Genomic DNA, 22,345 nt, shown 5'->3' with positions numbered 1-22,345 from the left:
TGAACCAAGTGGAAATGGAAGGCTCCACTTAGAACCCTCAGACAGTGGAAGTTCCCAGGCGAGCCGCCACCTGAAGTTTCTGGCTGCAGATGGAGAAGCCGACAGGCACAGCCGACATTGTCTCACTGGAGAGGGGTCACGGAGCCAGTTGCTCACAGGAATGCATACATGGGAATGGCCTGCAGAGGCTGTGTGCACCTGCTTCCCAGTGAGCACCCGCAGGGTCCAGTCTCACGGGGCCACCACACTCTGACAGGCGTGTGCTCCACGAGTCCACCATTCTCATGCTGAAGGTCAGAGGAAGTCCACTGTGGGCTCAGGTTAGGGGGAAATTGCAACTGGAAATAGTCGGGTGGGAAAGCTCCCAGTGTGAATTATTCTCCGGTAGACAAAAAACTGAGGTAGAACATAATATGACATAATGCTTCCCTTCTCACTGCCAACAGGGTGTTCATGCAACAGCAGTGAATGACAGTGGAGCAGCAAATACGCCCGTCCAGGAACAATCAAGGCAGACGCTCTCCAACTGTCTACAGCAGTCTTTACTGTGCATGTGCCTACAACAGAGCGTCAAAATCCTTGAGGCCAAAATTAATGGAGCAGAAAGACAGACCAGTTCACGGTTATCAATGAAGACTTCAACACCACGTCACAAGTTACTGCCAGGCCCAGTAGGAGGGAACAAGTGAAGGCAGAGTGGCAAAGAACAACACCAGCGTGGGATCCGTCGTGCTCCCCTGCCAGATATGTCATCATATCGTCATGTCGTCACAGCAGGACCTGGGAAGGGGACCTTCGCTGGCCACGAAGTCACTGGAGGTTGAGTCACTTAGGTTGAGTTCATACTGGAGTAGGGTGGGCCTGTTCTCATCTGACAAGTGTTCCTACAAGATAAGAAGAGAGGCCCGGGGTGGGAGAATGCCATGGGATGGTGGGAGAAGAAACGCAAGGGCTGCAGTACCCACCCAGGAGACCCAGGGCTTCCAGGAGCCCAGCACAAGCTGGGAAGTGAAGGAAAAGGTTCTCTTATGACTTTCTGAGGGCGCCTGGCCATACTTGCACCCGGAGTTCTGACACCCAACCTGCAGACTCACGAGACAATGTTTCTCGTACTTCAAACCAACCAACCAACCTGGACCTTGCTTTGACACTCTAGGAATCTAATCTGGGCACCATCAGCCAACCAGGTTCTATTGCCATTTAGAGAAATTTCAGCAGCCAGAAACACATTCTTCTCTGGGTCAGATCAAGTTTCCACGGTAGACCAAAGAATGACTCCTTTCACACACAGTACTTAAAATAATACGTGTTATACAAAATACACTACTTAGTCATTACGGTATCGCACTAGAGTTCAATAAGGAAAGATTGCTTGGAAAATCCCCCAATAAATATGGAGGCTGTATAACATACTCTCCAAAACAAATGGGTCCAATGTAGAGTCTATGGAAAAGTTAAACTATTTGAACAAAAATAGTTTGTGGGTTGTATTGAAGCAGTGCTCAGGAGGAAAATGTTACCACTGAATGAAAGACATTAGAAAATGAGGGTGATCTTCTCTGGCTCTCCTTCTATCTCTGAGACTCTGGCTTTCAAATAAACAAATAAAAATCTTTACAAAATAAAAAGAAAAGAAATGAGGGTGATTTACAATAATAAGGGATTCTTATGCCCTGGGAAACCAGAGGGCCAAAGGGCAACACAATGCATATTACACATATAAAAGAAACCAATGTGATAAAAAAAAAATAGGAACTCAATAGGGAAAACCCAAAAGTCAAAAATCAGATCTTTGAAAAGATCAGTAAGATTGTGATACCTCTCCCTCTCCAAGCACAAAAAAAAAAGAAGAAACATTGTATTGTCACATCCTTGCCACTGATAGCAAGTACAATAAAAAGAAAATAAGGAATTACTTTGCCTACTGTGTGCCCACAGATTAGACAGATTCCGTGAAACAGACCGATTACTCCAGAGTCAGAAACTACCCACACTAAACAAGGGGAGATGGACCCTCTGAAGAGCCTTTACAATTAGGAAAGACACGAACGTATGAGTTTGCAAGAAAGTAAGGTGCTAGGCTCAGATGGATTCATTGGTCAATCGCATCCCATTCTTACCAAGAAAACGTCATGCCACATAATCGTAGGTACTTACCCAGTCAACGTTAAGAATAATGTCCTCACAGAACCTGCCACAGGAATGCTCCAGGTGGCTTCTTCCTGCTTGCTGCAATCAGAAGCCACTAAGAAGTCCTCTAGTACTGGGAGGACCGTCAAAGATGGGATGTTGCTCAGTGATGACAATCATTCAACAATCAGCCTACAAAAAGATTTAAAAGAATTCCTAGATCTGTCGCCAAGTCACATGGACCTGCAGACTCTGTGGTTGCAACTCTAGGAAATTCTGAACAGAACGAGTATAAAGACAGTAAAATGACCAGTCCTGGGTCATGTTCTGGGGTCTTTTGGGGGTTCTGGGAGACACGGGTAGAGATGAACGGGTGATGCTCAGGTCATGTTTAGGGCAGTGAAACCACTGTGTATTGGTGGTGAGTGACCTGAGGCATCTGTGGAACTCAGAGAACTCTACCACCAGAGTCAGTCTTGGTGCCAACTTCAGAGCTGAGTAATAGCGACCTGTCACTGTTGGTTCAGTTTCTATAACATATGTATCCTACCAGTGGAAGTGTCAATAGAAAAAGGGAAACTGGGAATTCAGTATGAGAACTTTCTGAACTCTATATTCAATTTGCATGCTCATCTCCAACTGTTACTATTAATGTAGAATCTGGTGACACTGTCTCAGGAAGAGGTCTGCTTCAGCCCCTGTTGCACCATCAGGTAAATGTCTAAACATTAGCCTGAGAGGTTGCCATTGACAGTGAACCCAAGGTTAAGTTGTTAATACAGCTTTCCCCTGTACTGGGCACCCTGCTGATTGATTTGACCATTTTACTGTGCGTACATGGAATAAAAGATAGCATAGGCTTTTTAAAGCTTTGTCATCACCATGAGACCTTGAATAAAGTAAAATCTTGACTTTTGAATGAGCTTGATGATAAATTTACACTGTACCTTCGTCGACTCCTTCACAGGGTGCATCCTGTTCTTTGGCAAGACACGGATTTTTCTGACTTTCTCGATAGGACAGACGGTAGATCTTCTTGACTTCCGAGTTGCTTTTCTTCTTAAACTCTGGAGACAAGACCCTGGAACAGTATGACAGTACAGACAGCTGTTGACATCCCACTGGCAGGAGACCACAGGGAAGTGTGTGCTCATTTGGCTGAAGTTCTAACTTTGGTGCCAGTTTTCACCTTGAGTATTACAGAGCCACCTCGTGAATCAGAGTTGGATACTAGGCAGATGTGCAGTGTGGTGAACACTTCTACTCGACAGTCTGATAGTGCGGGTGAATACCTCACTTGAGATGAGACTGTGGACAGGCATCAGAAGACAGTGGCTGAGAGCAGAGGGGCTGGTACCAGAAGGTCTGTGTTCAGCTCCTGGAGGGAAGCTGCATGTACCTGGGAAAGTTGCGCAGGCACCACCCCACCCCCACCCCCGCAGTGTCTCAGGTCCCTATTATGAGATAGAGAAATAATGCTATGTCCGTGTGTTGTGTTGTCAAGCTCAGGTGATTAAAAACACGTGAAGCTTTACCAAGCTGATGCTGCATAATTGTCTGAAATTGTTCACTCTCCGAATGTCAGAGAATGAGTGTGTCACTCGGTAGTGGCTGTATACAGGGAGTGTTCTTGGATGACCCCTGAGGCAGACAGGGTGGGAGTTCCTCTTCCCCTGTCCATGGATAGGAAGCTTTCCACGTGGAGAATCTCTGATTTCCCACGCAGCCCACAGCACAGCCCCAAGCTATGGGCAGCTCAGCTGTTCCATGTAATTTATAATTAAGCAAATGTAAATTTAGGGATTGTCAGTGACTTGTCCAGAGTCCCCACATTGACAGGTGATGGATCTGGGGCAGGATCACTGTGTTTTCCTGGGAGACAGAAGGCTCTGAACACCTGGAATGTCCACTTCCTGCCCTAGAACCCTGGGCCAGGAGCTCCTCTCACTCTTTCTCAAGTTCTCCAGGACCAGGCTGTCCTTGGGAACAGGATGTTCTGGGAAAAGTCCCAGAGACAAGAGAAACCACAGCCCACTGGTGGGGGTCATGAGCATGAAGGTGCACACTCAGAGCTGGTACAGCCTCTGCCCTTCTCAGACAAGTATTGGAGGCTGCTGAGCTACTTTCTAAGAAACACAGGTCTACTTAAGGCTTCTGTGGCATTAAAAACACCTGACTTTCATCAACACTGAGCCCTAGGAACTCCTCACCCCTCCAGAGACCCTGCATGGACAGGAGGCACAACTCTCTCTCTTGTCAGAGAGGCACCTGTCATCAAGCCTGCCCCCTCCAAATCCAGTATTCTGCCTGAGGACCACCAGGCATGCCGCTTCCCTCTCCCTTTAAATGTCCCCATCACTGACTCAAAAGCACTGTCCCTCTGTCCCACTTCCTTGAGAGCCCCAAACAGCAGGGTGCATGTGTTCATCCAACCCGTGGAAACTCCACCCTGAGATCCCAGTTTCTTTCCATTGTAAAAACAAAAATCTCTGTATTCAGACTGTTCTTACAGACTTGGCCTCAGATGGCAACCTGTATATTCAGAAGAGATTGGCTTGAAAGTTCTCTTTTGTAAGATGCCTGTGTTGTGTCTGGTCTCAATTTCTCCTGACCAGATGAATGTAGTATGGGTTTCTTCAGTCTTTTCTCTGGAGAGGTGTGAACAAACTTGGCATTAGAAATAAGGTATTTTCTAAATTTAAGATGTATTTATACAAATGCTGTTGAGTTTCTGTGTTTTTATACCCTGCAAAAATGCTCAGGGTGAACAGCCATCAGGGAAACGCAAATAAAAAACCACAATGAGATTTCACCCCACCCCAGTCAGAATGGCTGTCATCCAAAAATCAAAAAATAACCACTGCCGATGAAACTATGGAGAAAAGGTACCCTAAATACACTGTTGGTGGGAATGGAAGCTGGTATAGCCATTGTGGAAGACAGTGTGGAGATTCCTCAAAAAATAGATCTGCCGTATGATCCAGTCATCCCATTTCTGGGAATATACCCAAGGGAAACGAAATAAGCATGTGAGCGAGTTATCTGTACCCCTGTGTTGATAGCAGCTCAATTCACAATAGCTAAGGTAGAGAATCAACCCGTATTTCCATCAATTGGTAACTCGTTAAAGAAAATGTGGTACAAATATACACAATGAAATACTACTCAGCCATAAAAAAGAACGAAATTCTGTCTTTTGCAACAAATGTATGCAATCGGAGACCATTATGCTTATGAAAGAAGGCAGGTCCCAAAAGACAAATAGATGCTTTCTCCGGTTGGTTGTAGCTAATATATAGAGTACAAAAAACATAATGTATATCAAGCTAAACTGACATCTTATGATTTGATTGTTGTCTACAGCTCTTGTCTCTACCCTTGTAAAACAGAGATCTATCTACATTTTACTTGTGGAGATCTTTGGTTAAAGGAGTTTTGAACCGGTGATTGTAAAGTAAATTGAAATTTTAGTCATTGCAAAAAATTTAAAGAAAAAAATAAGAGAAAGGTAGGAGGATGGAATAAGGGAGAAAATGTTGTATTCTTAGAGTCTTATCTATGAAATTCATGAAATCCATTCTCTATAAATAAATTAAAAAGCAAGTCAAAAAAGAACTCAAAAAAGAAATATTTGAACAACAAGCTTAATGGCTTGTGATACCTTTCTTACCCCTTGGCCTATTTCTACATCATCAGGTATATCTAGATCAAACAACTTATAAGTTGTTCCAGATTAAATTAAAATTGTATTCTTAGAAATGCCATTAAACATCTCCCTCATCTTTTATTCCATTGTTCATATTCCATGTTTTAGCAGAATATCTGAGGCTGCGCAGACTGACAAATGGGCTTCAGGACTGCGGGCACTTGGACGGCCGTTAAGTGGTGCTTTGGGATGCTCCCACCCCTACCAGAGTGCAAGTGCTCAGGTCACGGCTCCAGTCTGGAGTCTACGTTGCGGCTACTGTGCAGCCTGGGAGGCAGCCGATGATTGCTTGAGGAATCGAGTCTCTGCCACACACATCGCTTCAATTCCCAACCCCTGACTTCAGCCTGGCCCATGCCTGGCTGTGCAGACACTTTAAGAGTGAACTGGTGGGCCAGCGTCGTGGCTCAATAGGCTAATCCTCCACCTGCGGCGCCGGCACACCGGGTTCTAGTCCCAGTTGGGGCGCCAGATTCTGTCCCGGTTACTCCTCTTCCAGTCCAGCTCTCTGCTGTGGCCCGGGAAGGCAGTGGAGGATGGCCCAGGAAGACCTTTCTCTCTCTCTCTCTCTCTCTCTCTCTCTCTCACTGTCTTACTCTGCCTGTCCAAGAAAAAAAAAATGAACTGGTGGATAGGAGATAACTCTGACTGTGTCTCCTTGTCTCTAGGCCTTTCAAACAAGAAGGGCAAATGCTTTACAACTTCAAAAAGTGTATTTGAAAGAGGCTGGTGGCATATGTTTGGCCAAGGAATTCAGACACAAGTTGAGATGCCCATGTCCCTTATTGGAGTTCCTGCATTGGTACCTGGCCGCATCTCATGACTGAAGAACCCTCCCGGAGCAGGCCTTGGGAGACGGCTAGGATGGCTCAGAAATGATATGACTGCCACCCTCCTGAGAGCTCTGGGTTGTGGTCCTGGCTCCCAGCTCTGGCCTGTGTGCAAGCTCGTGTGGGCATTGTGGAGTGAGTCGGTGGAAGGGAGGGAGTGCTGTCTCTCTCCAGTCCTCCCACCTCCTCTCTGTCACCCTCTCCCTCTATCCTCTCCCCTCCTCCCTTCTCCATCTCTGTCACTCTGCCTCTATAATTTAAGATGCTTACTTAGAACACACACATACACTCATACACACACACACACACACACACACACACGGAGCCTTGAAAGCCATGCTCAGACTGCCTCAGAGAGAATGGTCATCAGGGAGCCCATGTGATGTGACCACCGTGGAGTCAGGACCCAGAGAGCAGGGAAGGGCAGTTGTCCTCTCTCAGACAGGTCTCTCGTGACAGCTCCCTGGGTCCCGTGGGAGCTACGTTAATCCCTTCAGTGGCAGCCCACGGTGACCTCATTACTTCACGCTTGTCTCTGCCTCTTAAAATTTCCTCTTCCTTCGCTACACTGGGGACCAAGCTTCCATCCCAGAAACGTTTTGGCGACACACTCAGACTGCACCACACAGAGCACTGTCCCCCCAACTTCTAGAATTCATAATGGGAGATACTGATGCGGTGAAACCCTGCATCACCACAGATGGCGCTGCTTTTCCTCAGGGATCACTCGGCCGCGCGGGCGGGTTGGCAGGGGAGGGGAGGGAGAGGCGGTGTTCTGTTGTTCAGCAGGGAGACTCGTAGGGTCTGCAGCTCGAGAGAAAAGTTGTGTGTGAGCATGGGGGGCAGTGGGCAAGGGCGGACAGAGAGACAAGGAGAGAGAGAGAGAGAGAGAGAGAGAGAGAGAGAGAGAGAGAGAGAGAGGCAGTGACTGAGTAGAAGGAATCAGTTCTTACGTTGCCCAGCATGGTGGAATTTGCTGCAGTTCACAATAATCTCTTTTGTGAGCAAGTAGAAAAGGGGAGTTCAAAGGACCCAAAACTAAAGTGATGATAAAGAGAGGAAAACTTTACCTTGATTCGGTGAGTACCTGTTGTCCACATTTATTGATCTGTCACACCATACTCAATAACTATTGGCTGTTACTAAGTGCTGGTCTCCGACTATTTCAAATGTTTAATGAGAGGACAGTGCTGCAGGATCTGTCTTGTTCCTCACACACTGAACACGCGGATGGAAGTGGAGTACGTGCAGGCCGAGCCCTGGAACGAAGCCCGCACAGTGTCGGTGCTGCTTGGTGCTGGGTCAGTCGATGCTGAAGGGTCTGCAGCAGTGTTCCAGAAGCTTCTTCCAGAGCCGGGCCTCGCGGGGAGTGACGGAGGGGAGGGAGGAAAGGCAGATTTCTCGTCCATGTCTGTGCCTTTTACCTCCACTACACCCATGCTGTTTCTCTTGTTGTGAACATGGAATTTTCTTTCAAACAAAATTTGATAAGATTAAATATAATAAATACATAAATTATATGTAAATATATATATTGTTTATGTGATTATATAAAGAAAATAATATACATATTATGAATATAATCATGCTATTTTGCTCCTGGCCTAAAGGGAGAGCAGTCCAGAGGAGACACGGTGGTGATGGCCCACATCTCCTTGTTGATGCCTGGGAAGAGCTAGTGGCTGGGACTGAGTCCACAGCGAGGAGCTGGCGTCGTCTGGAGACACCGTCGCTCAAGACCAGCAGTGGAGCTGGGTTCAGACGGAGGGCTGCAGGAAACCTCTTGTGCGGCCTTGCCGTCCTGCAGCAGGGGAGCCCGGGGCATGCAGATTGCTGATCTGGTCAAGGGCTCCACAGGTGAGCGACACCAGTGACCTGGCAGAGGCCCCTGGCATTTCCATAGAACTCTGGAAGTCCCACAGAGTGCCTTCCACACGTGGGACAGTGCTGGGCAAACCCAGGGGCCGCTCTGGTTCAGAGGGAGGAGAGACGCCAATGAACATGTGTAAATCAGCCATGCGCACAGACTACTTTGTTCTGTTCCTTAACATCTGTACAAGTTATTTGCGATACAGGATGTGAGATGCATAAAACATCTGCAATGGCCTCTTGCTTCTGAACTTGACTTATGAATATATTAGTGTTCTGTGTCTTGCAGCTTATTTGGGGAAGGATGACCAGAGTCTTTAGAATAGATCTAAAACTTCAGACTTTGATGTCACTCACCACAATATTGTCTGGAATTCCAAAAATGTTCCATCAGCGGTGATCTGGGTCTTTCTGGATTTGACATTTGATAGAAGTTGGGTAACCGAATATCATATATTTTTCCTGTGTGACCCTGTCATTCAAGGCATAGAATTTATCTGCGATGTCACTGCCAATTAAAACTGAAAACAGGTGGAGGATGTAACGATGCTGAGCAAAGAGCAAATATAATTTCGTTGTCCTCCAAGACACATATCGACAGTCGGTTTCTGCTGTTAGGGTTACCTGAAAAATGCCTTCCTCTGTGGGCCTCAGTGAGTACCACGCAGAGAATCCAGGAACTCAAAGGGGAGAATGTAACGCAGAAACTGTCGGTCTGCTCTACAAATGAAATACCGGCAAGATAATAAATGGTGCCTTCAGCCTCTTGCTTCCAGACTGTGCAGACGGGGCGTTCAAGTAGCAGATTCTTCCATAAACTTGAATCTCTTTCCATGGCTGTGCTACTACCTGGTTCCCTTTTCAGTTGACTTTAAATGACAGTGGGGCAAGCAGTTATGTCCTTTGCATTTCCATAAAATGAGAGTTTTGCTCAGTCTTCAAAAACCACAAAAATTGTTCAGTAGCATGCAGTTTAACTTTTATGTTTGTAAAGCTTCTATTCTTCTTGTAATTTTATTCCTTTGTTGTCTGAGAAGATAAATGTATAATTTCATTTTTTAAAGATTTTATTTATTTAAAAGGCAGAGTTAGAGAGAGAGGGAGAGACAGAGAGAGAGGTCTTCCATCCACTGATTCATTCCCCACATGGCCACAATGGCCAGACCTGAGCCTATCCAAAGCCAGGTGCCAAGAGCTTCTTCTGGTCTCCACGTGGGTGCAGGAACCCAAGCACTTCAGGCATCTTCTACTGCTTTCCCAGGCCATAAGCAGGGAGCTGGATGGGAAGAGGAGCAGCTGGGACACGAATGGTGCCCATCAGGGATACGGGTGCCATAGGCGGAGGCTTAGCCTACTACGCCACAGAGCAGCCCTACAACTTGCATTTTTTATTCAGCATCTCATTAACAATGTTTAACTCATTAAAAATAAGCTGCAGAGTCATAGCATTAAGCTGTAAGATGCATTGGAATGTGTTGAATCTGGCTGCTCCTACAGAATGCCTGTATTTCCCTCATCTCAGTTTTTGGTTGTTATAATATATAATGCTGAAATCAATGTTCTTTCCTATAAATGTGTGGCACAGCGGGTCAAACCGCCACCTGCAATGTGTGCATCCATATTGGCGCTGGTTCACACCCTGGCTGCTCCACTTCCAATCCAGATTTCTGCTAATGGCCTGAGAAAAGCAGAGGAACCTGGCCCAAGTGCCTGGGCCCCTGCCACCCACTGGGGACACTGGATTAAGCTCCTGGCTTTGGACTGACCCAGGCTTGACTTGTAGCAGCCATCTTGGGAGTGAATTGGCAGATAGAGACTCGATCTCTCCCTGCCCCGCTTTGTAACTCTAGCTTTCAAATAAATTTTTAAAAGAATAATAAAATAAGAGACATAAAATTGTACATGTTTAACAGGCACTATGTATGTTATGGGCAAACAAAATCCCTAATGCACACTCATTGGAGGAAATGGTACCAATTTTGCCATCTTGTTCTCTTGTGAATGCTGTTTAAACTTTATGTGTCAAGGTCATGGTCATTGCCTCCGTCTTCTGAACTTTAAGCCTGAAATACCGTCTCCAGCCCCACGTGACAGGATCGTGTGGATTGTTGGAGGACTTCCTGGTCCACCGGGGCTGCGCGGCTCTGGGCGCCCCTGACAGGCCGCTCTCCTGCAATCCACGACCCCAGACCTGGGGACTGGCCCGCGCGGCCGAGGTCGAGGGCGGTGTCCCTCGTGCAGCGGGGGCGGTTGTGCTGGAGCGAGCTCCGAGGCGGGCGTCCCAGGGCCACGCGGGATGTCCTCTCCCTGCCCGGCGGGAGGGAGGTGGTCCAGGTCCGTGCACCTCCATGCTCCTGTCTGGCTCTGCCCCTGTACGTTAGTGCCGGTGGTCAAGCGCCCCCCATCGTCCACTTTTATATCGTCCAGTGAGGCCGGCCAGGTGGCGGGTCCTGAGCGGGAGGTGGGGGTGGGGGAGTGGGGGCCCAACGGACGCTCGGACGGTTACAGTTGGGGCTGATTGACCGGTGCGTGGTAGGAGTTAGCGGTTGGGTGGGTGATAGGGCATGAGGCTTGCTGTGGTAAAATAATGCTTATGTAATTCATTTTCTTTATATAGAAGTTATAGTGATTAATATACAGATACTAATGTGTGTAATCACAGATACTAAGATATGTTGAATATATATAACAAATATGCATTGTATAAATCTTAGTATTTATATCAGAATATTAGAATGCTATGATTATTTGTAATTATTAACATTGTTATAAATATTAGAAACCCACAGAGGCAGGACCTGCAGCTGCGGAGAGTTGACTGCATTGTTCCAAAGCTGCAGCCCTCACTGAACAGGTAAGCTTAAGTCATTCCATCTGCCACAGCCACCATTTGGCTCCAAGTGTTTGATGGAAACCAGCGAGAGCCGGCACAGTGGCTCACTTGGTTAAACCTCCGCCCACGGTGCTGGCATCCCATATGGGCGCCGGGTTCTAGTTCTGGTTGCCCCTCTTCCAGTCCAGCTCTCTGCTGTGGCCCGGGAGGGCAGTGCAGGATGGCCCAAGTGGTTGGGCCCTGCACCCACATGGGAGACCAGGAGGAAGCACTTGGCTCCTGGCTTCGGATCCACGCATCGCCGGCCATAACAGCTATTTGGGGGGTGAACCAATGGAAGGAAGACCTTTCTCTCTGTCTCTCTCTCTCACTGTCTAACTCTGCCTGTCAAAAAAAAAAAAAGAAAAAAACCAGTGAGTGTGCATTGCACTGAATGGGAAACAAGCCCACCTGAGTCCACCCAAAGGATGAACTCAGAAACAAGAAGGAAACAGTAGGCAAGGTGCTTATTGATACCTGGTCATTTTTAACAAAGGGTTTACTTATTTGTTTATTTATTTATTTGAGGGGCAGTTTCAGAGGGAAGGAGAGATAGAAAGGTCCTCCATCTGCTGGTTCACTCTCCAGATGGCTGTAAGGGCCAGAGCTGGGCCAATCTGAAACTAGCAGCCAGGAGCTTCTTCTGGGTCTCCCATGTAGGTGCAGGGGCCCAAACGATGGGGCCATCTTCCACTGCTTTCCCAGGTGCATTAGAAGGGAGCTGGATCGGAAGTGGAGCAACCAGGACTTGAACCAGCGCCCATATGGGATGCCAGGCTGCAGATTAATCTGCACCACAGCACTGGCCCTAGGGATTCATTTTGTGACACCATCAGAATGAAGAGATATATTTCTTCTTTCATTTATTAACGTTTGTCATGAATAAAATGTTGAATCCCTTTAGATGTCTCTGAAATGAAAGGATTTGTTGAGTCATAACAGATGCCAGCCAGGAAGAAAGGACTGGTCTTGGACAAGTTCCAGCAGCCCTTGGCACCAGGGGTGGCCAGCACTGGAGAGCTGTGTGTCAAATCTACACAGCTGGCATATTTCACACTGCAAGTCTGGGGAGAAGAAAGTATGCATGGCTCCCACTGAGCCTGCACTGCCTACAGATAAGAGCAGTGGACAAGCACAGAGCACATCTTTAGTATTCAAGGAGAGTGCATGACTTGGTGTTGCTGGGTGAAGAATGGAGGGGGCTTGTGGTGTAGCAGGTAAAGCCACTGCCTGTGATGCTGGCATCCCGTATGAGTGCCAGTTTGAGTCCCAGCCACTCCACTTCTGATCCAGGTCCCTACTAATGTGCCTGGGAAAGCAGTGATGGATGGCCAAGTACTTGGGCTCCTGCACCTATGCGGGAGACCTAGCTCCGGCCGTTGTAGGTGTTTGGGGAGTGAACCAGCAGATGGAAGATCTCTTTCTCTATGAGTCTCCCTCTCTAGCTCTGTAACTCTGTCTTTCAAATAAATAATTTTTTTGACAGGCAGACTGGACAGTGACAGAGAGACAGAGAGAAAGGTCTTCCTTTTTGCCATTGGTTCACCCTCCAATGGCCACCGCGGCCAGTGCGCTGCGGCCAGTGCACTGCGCTAATCCGAAGCCAGGAGCCAGGTACTTCTCCTGGTCTCCCATGGGGTGCAGGGCCCAAGCACTTGGGACATCCTCCACTGCACTCCCTGGCCACAGCAGAGAGCTGGCCTGGAAGAGGGGCAACCGGGACAGAATCCAGCGCCCCGACGGGGACTAGAACCCAGTGTGCCGGCGCCGCAGGTGGAGGATTAGCCTAGTGAGCCACGGCGCTGGCCAATAAATTTTTTAAAAAAAGGAAAAGTGGAAAGAACCCTTGATGCCCTGCTCCTGGGTGCTGAGTGGAGGCTTAATGCAGGTGTAGGAGTGGGGAGCAGCTTTTTCTTGCTATTTCTGTTTTGGTCCCAATCTGTTCACTGGACTGCTTTTTTTTCTTTCTCCAACCTTATAAGTACATTTAGGACATCTTAGAATTGTATCAGTCTCTAGACATGAGACAAGAGAATTGTATGCCAGCCTTCTCCTACTCATTCCTAATGACAGACAGAGACAAGGAAGGACAATGAGTTCACCTGGAAGGTTTAGGATATAGCATCTGGGTCTGGGCCTATCCGTGTCCCTGGGGAGTTTCAGACTCCCACCTTGCTGTCCCGCCCCACAGCGCTGCCCTTCAAGACTGATGCCATCTCACCTGGTGCATTCGTGTACTGCCCCCAGGGTAATCTCAGAGCACAGAGCCAGCTCCAATCACCCCCACTGGCACTCAAGTCTCTGAGCCCCATGGGCATTCAAACACGATTTTCCTTCTGGTGGACATCTTTGGGAAGAATGGCCGGCCCCTCACTCAGAGTGAGGTTCCTGTTGTCAGGACAGGTTCAGCGATGAGGTCTTAGTGACTGGTGTTAACCAAGAGCTCCTCTATGTGGTAGCAACAGTGCACCTGGGGTGTTTATGCTAGTAGGGGAGGGGAGGACCCAGTGGCCCATGGACAAACAGATTAAGTGTGTGTGTGTGTGTTAGATTACATGTGTCTTCCCGCATTGTGTGCACATTTATTTGTATGTGTACACTTTCCTATAAGCTCATGTATTTTGAGTCAGGTTTATTTCCACCTGAATTGTTTTTGAAACATATGTGTCTGTATGTCTGCATCTCTAGAAAAAATGTCCATGAGGAGTTGTTACCCCCAGGATACTGAAGCGTGTCAGTGACAAGGACATAGCTACCCAGGTAAGGGAATAATTTTCAGTGAGTATTTGTTCAGTTATATGCATGTCTTTGGAGGTTTGTTCAATAGTTACATGTATTTACATAAGTGTATATAACCAAAGATTTTTCCAAGTGCATTATTTCTACTATGTGCACCTGTAGGTCTCAACTCCCAATTGGTAAACAGAGAGCTATCTGGAAAACTCACTGCATTGCAGTGGGAGAGGACCCAGACTTTCCAAAGTCTTAGGTCTTCCCTTGTCCTGGACTTATCCATGGGCAGTGCATGTCCCCACCCACCCCTAGCAGTTGGGCTAATGCTCGTTAGCCAGGAAGAGTGGGCCCAAAGTTAGACACACTCCTTATGCATCTCCTTGGGCTAGCCCCCAACACTCACCCTCAGACCCAGTGACATGGGCCTCCCTTGTGTCCTGCTGCCCACTAGTGCTGGTTAACCAGCCACGGAATCCACAGTGTCCCAGCAAAACACGGGAGGTTTAAGACATGCAGTTTCTTGGCCGACGCCATGGCTCACTAGGCTAATCCTCCGCCTTGCGGCGCCGGCACACCAGGTTCTAGTCCCGGTTGGGGCACCGGATTCTGTCCCGGTTGCCCCTCTTCCAGGCCAGCTCTCTGCTATGGCCAGGGAGTGCAGTGGAGGATGGCCCAAGTGCTTGGGCCCTGCACCCCATGGGAGACCAGGATGAGTACCTGGCTCCTGCCATCGGATCAGCGCGGTGCGCCGGCCGCAACGGCGGCCATTAGAGGGTGAACCAACGGCAAAGGAAGACCTTTCTCTCTGTTTCTCTCTCTCTCTCACTGTCCACTCTGCCTGTCAAAAAATAAAAATAAAAAAAATACATGGTTTTCCTTCTGGGGAAAATCTTCGAAAAGCACAGTCAGGTCACACTCAGAGGGAGGTCCCTGTGGTCAGGGCTGCTGCAGTGACAACACTGGTGACTGGGGTCCTGCAAGGAACCCTGGACGCTAAGGGTCTCCTTGGATGTTTATGGCCATCGTAATTGCCAGCAGCGGAAGGAAGGGACCAGTGGTCACTGACGAGAGAGAGAGGTTGTGCTTCCTTGATGTATATGTATATTGAATTTTATATGCTCATTTTTCGTAAACTATGAACCATTGGGAACCGTAGTTTTATTTCTGCCTGCACTATTTCTGAGGACATATGTGTTTATGTATACCTTTGTGGTTAAAAAAAAGTCATAATCTCCCTCTCCCTAGGATAGTGAAGCATCCCAGGTACAAGGATATGAGTATAAAGGTCAAATTAAAATGTTCTACATTTTATAGCACATGTGAATATTTATTCAGTTATGTCCATCTGTTTCATGACTTGTTCAGTACTTGCATATGTTTACCTCAGTCAGTATCACTAAGTGTTTGCCTAAGAGGTAAATCTTGCAGTACACTCCATGCAGACCTCAGCCTTCCATTTATGAACCAAGAGACATCTGGAACCCTGGCTGGGCTGTCACGGGGCCCTTGGCTTACTGTGACCCTAGATGAACAATTAGATCCAGGCCTTGTGCACAGGAACCTGACATCTCCACCCTATGCAACAGTTAGAATATGTCGCTCCCCGTCTTCGTGGAGGAACGACACAGGACCCTGCGCTGTTCTTTTGTCTGCTCGGCCCTCCCTGGGTCTGCTGCTGGTTCTTCCCGGGTTGGCTACCGACCCTTCCACCTCCGTGGAAGGGCGGTTCCCCCTGCCACTTTCCCCACTTCCGCGGGGGAGCGGCACACCACCGGCCAGCTCTCTCGGGGGCTGCACAGGTGTTCCTTCAGATAGATGTTCCTGGTGCATGTTGTCTCTCTCCCCCTTTACAGTCCTCTTCCACCAATCCCAACTCTGCTACCCACACGCCGAGTACGCTGCTCTCCTCCAATCAGGAGCAGGTCCTACAGTTTATTGGTTGAACTGGAGGCAGCTGTGTAGAAGCTGTTTCCTCCTCTCCCAGCGCCATATTGTGGGAGAGCAGATGCATAGAATAAGTCTTAATTCCAGTAACTTAGTCTAGTCCGAGTTGCTCCCAGTTGCTCCCCACAGAATAACCCTCTTCACTCACCATTGGATGCCCTAAATTGGACGCACTCCTTACGCATCCACACGGCCCAACATGCTGCATCACAAGTCACGTTGCCCAGAAGGGATTGTAGACCAGCTGTGCATCCTGAGTGCCCCTCTGAGAGTGCAGGAGGCCTAAGACACGTGGTCTCTGCTTATTCCCCAGCACCCCAGGGAGCTGGCCCTCCAGGTGGCTATGCCGTTCTCTCCAGGACAGAGGAGTTCGAGGGCAGACCATGCTTTCAAACTGTGTGTGGCATTCAGGGACTGGGGTCTCTCCCTGGCCCTTGGGAGCCCTCAACCTCCCTCTTGCTGTCCTACCTGGACAGTTGTCCCCACAGCCTGGTGCCACCTTACCCTATGGCTATATTTGCTTCCTCCAGGGTAACCTCAGAACACAGAGTGAGGGGGAAGTTCTTAGGGTAGACACCCAGCTCCAGCCAACCCCATCAGCACCCATGACTCTGGGTCCCCTGGGTTACTCTGTAAATGGCTGGTCCTTCTGGTACATACGATTCCAAAGTGTGCCCAGCTTCCTACTGAGAACAGGCTCCCTTTTGGTCAGGGTGGTTCAGGGACATTTCCCTGGTGATGGTGTCAGCCAAAGGCTCTTGGTGTTTATGCCCCAGACTGACTGTAGTGGAGAGGAGAGCCCAGTGAGCTATGGACAAGGACATTGTGTATATGCCATTTGTATGTGTTTGCCTTTGTTGTCTGTATATTTAATTTGCATATGCACACTTTCTTGTTATAAACTTAAGTATTTGGAAACTGAAGGTTTACTTCAATCTCTATTACTTACTTCTGTTATATATATGTTTATATATTCCCTTGTATATACATTTTTGAAATAATGATATTAATGAATTCTTCCCTCCTAGAATGTTGAAGTATCCCAGACACAACAGCACCATCACACAGGTACAGGAACAATTTCCTACATTCCTAGACTAGTGTGATAGTGACATTGTACACACGTCTTTGGGGGATCCTCAAAGTTTATGTACATTGATTTAATTGGATGTAGCCTAGGATTACTCCAAGAGCATTATTTTGGCTACAAACACCCCAAGGATTCAACCTCCCATTGATGAGCCAAGACACATCTTGAGCTCTGCATGGATGGAGGCTACAGGGACTTTTGGCTGACCCAAACCCCTGATGCTGGACTAGACATTGGCCTTGTGTGGGGGTGCTTGGCTCCCCACTGCAACAGTTGGGGTACCCTCTTCTTCCCACAGTGGAGGCTTCAAATCAGACACAGTTCTTTACAACAACATGGGGAGGTCCAACACTTACCTCTGACCTGGTCACGTGGTCTCTCACATCCTGTGTTACCCACAGGTGAGGTACCCCAGATCTGGGTCCTGAAGCCCCCTCCAGAGGTGGGGAGGGCTAAGCATGTTGTCTCCAAACAAGGCAGGTAGCTGGGCCTCCAGGTGGACTGGTCCATCTCTAGGGCAGGGAAGTCTGGGGAGACCCAACTATCTTATGTTATGGCCCCCATGGTTGCCAGTGGGGAGAGGGAGGTTCCAGTGGCTCCTGGCCAAGGAGATTTAAGTGTCTGTGCGTGTTCCACTGTGTGTTTCTCTGAGTCGTGTGTATATTGAACTCACTTATGTCCAGTTTTTCCATAAACTCATACATTTGGGAGTCAATTGTATTTGTCTACATTATTTACTTCGAAGAGCATCCGTGTGTGTTTGCCTGAGTTCACATCCGTTAGGAGAAAAGCACTTGCGTGACTTCCTCTTCCCTAGGACAGAGAAGCAGCCCAGATGCGAGGGCAACTGCAGTGCTGTGTGTTGAACAGATGTGCATGCACTTGTGTACACACCCTTGCATGGCTCATGCAGTGTTCCTGCACATTTACATCATGGGCAGTAAGTAAGCATGTGTCCAAGATGGTTCCTTTTCCCACAGACTGCATCCAGCCGTCAGGCTCTCACTGCTGAAGGGTCGTCGGGAACCTTGGCTGGGCTGTCACAGCGTCCCTTGGCTGACCGTTGCCCTAGATGCATGACCAGCTCCTGGGCGTGTGCAGAAAGTCACATCCTGACCCCTGTCCAGCAGCAGGGATAGCCGTCTTTGGCCAGCAGTGGAGGGCTCCAAATTAGACACTCCTCATGCATCCATGCAGGCTGGCCACGCTCAGCCTCTGAGCTGACGCGGTGGGCTTCTCATGGGCCACGCTGTCCAGAGGACTGGAGAACCACACCCGTGTGGTGTGTGCAGACTGGGTGCCAGCTGCGGGAAGATAAAAGGCGTGTAGCTCTCAGGTTTTCCGTGCACATCCGTGAGGTAGCCTCCAGGTAGTCCGTCAGTCTCTACAGGACAAGGGAGTTTCAGCCAGGCTCAGCTCTCGAGTTGTGATCTGGAGCCCTTCCCCATCACTGGGAAGTTCCCTGACATCCTCCTGTGGCCCCACCGTTGCAGGGCTGCCTGTGTGCCTCATGCCGTCACCCTCTTTGCTGTGTGTTTTGCTTCCAGGGTAACCTCAGAACACAGAATGAGGGAATTTCTCAGGGCCAGGCCCTGCTCCAGCCATTCCTGTTGGTGTCTGTGTCTCTGAACTCAGTGGGTTATTTTATTTAAAGATTTTTTATTTATGTGAAGAGTTACAGAGAGGTAGAAGCAGAGAGAGGTCTTCCATCCACTGGTTCACTCCCTAAATGGCCATAACAGGTGGAGTTGGGCTGATCTGATGCCAGGAGCCAGGAACTTCTTCCAGGTCTCCCACATAGGTGCAGAGGCCCAAGCACTTAGACCATCTTCCACTGCTTTCCCAGGCCATCATCAGGGAGCTGGATTGGAAGTGGAGCAGCCAAGACCTGAACCTGTGCCCATATGGGTTGCTGGCATTTACGGTGGTGGCTTTACCCACTATGCCACAGCGCCGGCCCCACTCAGTGGGTTATTCAAAGTATGGGTTTTCCCTCTGTTAGTTGTTTCTGGAGAGAATGGCCAGCTGCCCATTGAAAGAGAGGTCTCTCTTGTTAGAGCTGGTTCATACGCAGCCTTGGTGATTAGGCCGATGGACCCTGGACCTGGAGGCAAAGGAAGCCTCGATGCTTATGACCCCGTGCTTGCCAGAAGGGTGTGGGAGGGCCCAGTAGACAGTGATTAAGTGTCTCTGTATTGTGCGCATAATTAATTCATCTGTATCTCTACACTTTGTTCCTATAAGGTGGTGTATGTGGGAGTCGTAGGTTTATTTCTGTCTATTGTTTTGTGATGTGTATTTGTCTATGTAAGTAAACATATTGATACACGTTTGTGTGTAAGTAGACATTTCTGGAAATAATGACAGTAACACTTCTTCTTTCTTAGGATATCGAAGCCACCCAGATGCAAAGATACAGCTATACAGGTAAAGGAAATTTATTTATATTTTATAGACATTTATGAGTATTTATACAGTTAAATACATGTCTTTAGAACATTCCCCTGTGTGGATATAGGTAAGTATTTGTCCCAGATTGTTGTTTTTGCTATAGACATAATACAAGCTTTAACCTCCCATTGGTGAGCCACAGCCCTACTGAGGTTGTAGGGACTTTTGCTGACAGGGGCCCTTGCCTGGCCGCAGCCATAGATGTAAAACTGGCTCTTGGCCTTGTGCATGGCTGGTTTGTGTCCACAGCTTCCTCCAGGGGTTGGGACTTACCACAGTCCAACAGCGGGGAATCTTACATTAGTCACACCTCACGCATCCCCTCGGGAAGGCCCACCCTTTGGCCTCTGGCCCAGTGATGTGGGCAGTCATGTTCCCCAAGATGGTCTGGAATTCTAGGTGTACACGGGTGTGCCAGTGTCTATGAAACAGGTCTGGAGAAATACGGGGACGCCCTACAGATGGTGCTGAGGAGAGAAGCAGAGACGTTTCATACTCAGTTTACAGATCGTACAAGCTACCTTGATTTTTGTAGCTTTTTGGAGACATTTTTGTTAGTATTTTGCTCGACCTGTGACTATTTTTGTGTGGTCCGGTAAATGGCCTTTGGTAACATTGACATTCCAGCTGCTCTCTGCAGATGTAAAGCGCATAGCGCAGGCGTCCGCACACTGAGTGTCTTTGCTTCTTTTGGTCTCCGTCTGCAGCGATTCACCTGGCGTCCAGCAGGGGGCGGCGGGCAGAAAGTCCGCAATTGTGAGCCTCCCGCCCGGTGGGCCCGCGCCTGGAGGTGGTGCCCAGGGCCCCTTGGCTGCGCGGTGCCTGCGCATGTGCGCATGAGCGCGTGTCTCGGGCAGCTCCCCAGGCTGCACCCCCCTGAAGAGCACACCCTGGGTTCCTTTCGTTGCAACCTGCGGCTCCTGGCCGAGCCGCTGATGCCTGAGGGGGAACTAGCAGCAGAGAAGCGCTGTGTTCCAGAATGTTCTCAGGTGGGCGGTTCTTTACTATCTCGCTTCTTGTTTTACCAGATTTACTTTGCAAGAGTATCCATCCTTGAGGGGTGTAATGGGTGGACATCGGGTCAGACCATGAAGTTGCTGCGGATCCAGGATGGTTGTGGGAAAATCCTGACAGGCCCGGGACCGCAGACCCAGAGCAGGAAAGGACCCCCCCCCCCCCTCCGTGGTCCCTGGGCCCCTGCAGTGCTGAGGCGGGGTGGGCGGCTGCCCTCAGAGCCTGCGCTGAAGGGGAATGGAGTCCCGAGCACCCCGCTGCTGTCGTTGTTAACTGCTTGCTTTTCCGTCAAGGCTCATGCGGCTGTGAGTATCTTTAAAAGCAGTTGTTGGCCGGCACTGCGGCTCACTAGGCTAATCCTCCACCTTGCGGCGCCGGCACACCAGGTTCTAGTCCCGGTCGGGGTGCCAGATTCTGTCCCGGTTACCCCTCTTCCAGGCCAGCTCTCTGCTGTGGCCAGGGAGTGCAGTGGAGGATGGCCCAAGTGCTTGGGCCCTGCACCCCATGGGAGACCAGGAGAAGCACCTGGCTCCTGCCTTCAGATAGGCGCGGTGCGCCGGCCACGGCGGCCATTGGAGGGTGAACCAACAGCAAAGGAAGACCTTTCTCTCTCACTGTCCACTCTGCCTGTCAAAAAAAAAAAAAAAAAAAAGAATGTTTTTGTTCACGCAGACATCAGGACAGCTGTGAGGAGTATTGTATAGACTATGACACCAACAGAGGGACTTCTGATTAGTTACATCAGAATACACATTGTCTTATACCCGGGGATTCTTGTGGGAGAATTTTCCTAAATGATTTAATTCTTCAAACTAATTTCAGGTAAATCTGGATTTGTTAGTTTTTCTCATCTTTATTTTGGTAATTCTCACATGGGAAAATACATTTGCAGTTTTTTAAATAGACTTGTTTTGTTTGTTTGTTTGTTTGTTTTACCAAGTGAGAGGGATAGGATGGGAAGAAAACACATGCCCTCCACAGTTTATGTCCCCTGATGCCTGCAGGGGCCGGGGTGGACTGGGGCCAAGTCAGGAGCTGGGGGCTCAGTCCAGGAGTGACAGGGACCCGGCTACCGGAGCCGTGACCTGCTGCTTCCAAGTGCCTGCGGGAACGGAAGCCGGGCCCGAGTGCATGGCATGTGAGCCTCTTGTCCTGTGTCTCAACTGCTAGGCCAAGAACCACTCCAGGTTTATTTACTTTTTTACATTCTTAGAAGAGTTTTTAAAAAGATTTATTTTATTTATTTGAAAGACAGAGTTACAGAGAGAGGTAGAGCCAGAGAGAGACACACACACACACATACACAGAGAGAGAGAGAGAGAGAGAGTGGGTTTGTGCATCGCTGGTTCACTCCCCAAATGACGGTGACAGCCAAAGATGAGCTGATCCGGAGCCAGGAGCCTCCTCCGGGTCTCCCATGTGTGTGCAGGGGCCCAAGGACTTGGGCCATCTTCTGCTGCCTTCCCAGGCCATAGCAGAGAGCTGGATCGAAAGTGGAGCAGCCGGGACCTGAACCGGCGCCCATATAGGATGCCGGTGCTGCAGGCCGCAGCTTTAACCCGCTGCACCACGCCACCAGCCCAGGAGATTTTCTAAGAGTGAATATTGGATTCCTCGTGTGCAGTAGTTCGGTGTGGTCCTTCTTCATCACTTACGTCAGGGAGTTCTGATCGTGTCCGTGTGCTGTTCCCTGACTTTATCTGCTG

The 22,345-nt window shown here is 48.9% G+C and overlaps 2 long non-coding RNA genes across 26 annotated transcripts in view; one reads left to right on the top strand and one right to left on the bottom strand.

Moving 5' to 3' along the window:
* LOC108175821 (uncharacterized) overlaps positions 1-22,345 on the top strand; it is a 265,995-nt gene that overhangs the window by 241,965 nt on the left and 1,685 nt on the right. For 16 of the 24 annotated variants that reach the window (XR_011383724.1, XR_011383728.1, XR_011383727.1 and 13 more), the window contains 5 exons: positions 8,277-8,523; positions 11,315-11,389; positions 14,096-14,167; positions 17,113-17,152; positions 19,562-19,601. This is a non-coding gene — a long non-coding RNA (uncharacterized lncRNA). The other 8 variants (XR_007911376.2, XR_007911374.2, XR_007911377.2 and 5 more) reach the window with 8 other exon arrangements.
* Positions 94-18,689, bottom strand: LOC138846263 (uncharacterized). 2 transcript variants are annotated; one of them, XR_011383742.1, is made up of 4 exons: positions 17,531-18,689; positions 3,078-3,211; positions 2,158-2,322; positions 94-884 (listed from the first exon to the last, which is right to left on the bottom strand). It is a non-coding gene; the product is annotated as an uncharacterized lncRNA (long non-coding RNA). The 2 variants fall into 2 exon arrangements; XR_011383741.1 differs by lacking the exon at positions 17,531-18,689 and adding an exon at positions 8,893-10,660 and having other exon boundaries at positions 3,078-8,136.

This window comes from Oryctolagus cuniculus, chromosome 17, assembly GCF_964237555.1.
Source record: "Oryctolagus cuniculus chromosome 17, mOryCun1.1, whole genome shotgun sequence".
Classification (NCBI taxonomy): Eukaryota; Metazoa; Chordata; class Mammalia; order Lagomorpha; family Leporidae; genus Oryctolagus; species Oryctolagus cuniculus.
The sequence above is the reverse complement of the archived record's forward strand: the minus strand, read 5'-3'. Positions and strand labels throughout refer to the sequence as shown.